A 513-nucleotide genomic window follows, 5' to 3' on the forward strand; every position below is an offset into this window, starting at 1 on the left:
CCTCCTTGCTCCCTCGTTTCCAGCGAGAGTCTGGGATGGCACCCACAAAGCTGGTGGCGTCAGCCCTCCTGCCCCCAACTCCCGACAGTACTGGAGCCAGGTGGTTAGCAGGTCCGGGAGGGAGCAGGAACGAGGAACGCCACCTGGGCTGGAGTTCTTGGTTTCCTGTCCTGGCTCGAAAGGGGAAGAGCCTTAAGAGAGCCTCGCGCCAGGCCCCCGGAGGGAGCCGCGCCCCTGGCCCTGGGGGCCCCTGTGGGGGTTCGCGGCCGGAGCGCAGGCTGGGGCCGGGGTGTCTCCCGGAAGCCGGGCTGGCCCAGGCTGCCCCATATGGAGTTGGGAAAGTCTCAGGCTTTCGGTTTGAACCTAGGAGGCCGAGCAGCCGGGCAGAGGTTCCCGACGGCCATTGGCTGCGGTGGCGCCGTGACATCAGCGCGGAGGGGTGCTCGGGGAGGGCGCGGGCGGAGCCTGGAAGGGGAGTGTCCTGGCGGCTCCCAGCCCTGAAAGCCCGAGAGC

The sequence above is a fragment of the Chlorocebus sabaeus genome, chromosome 16 (genome assembly GCF_047675955.1).
Source record: "Chlorocebus sabaeus isolate Y175 chromosome 16, mChlSab1.0.hap1, whole genome shotgun sequence".
Taxonomy (NCBI): domain Eukaryota; kingdom Metazoa; phylum Chordata; class Mammalia; order Primates; family Cercopithecidae; genus Chlorocebus; species Chlorocebus sabaeus.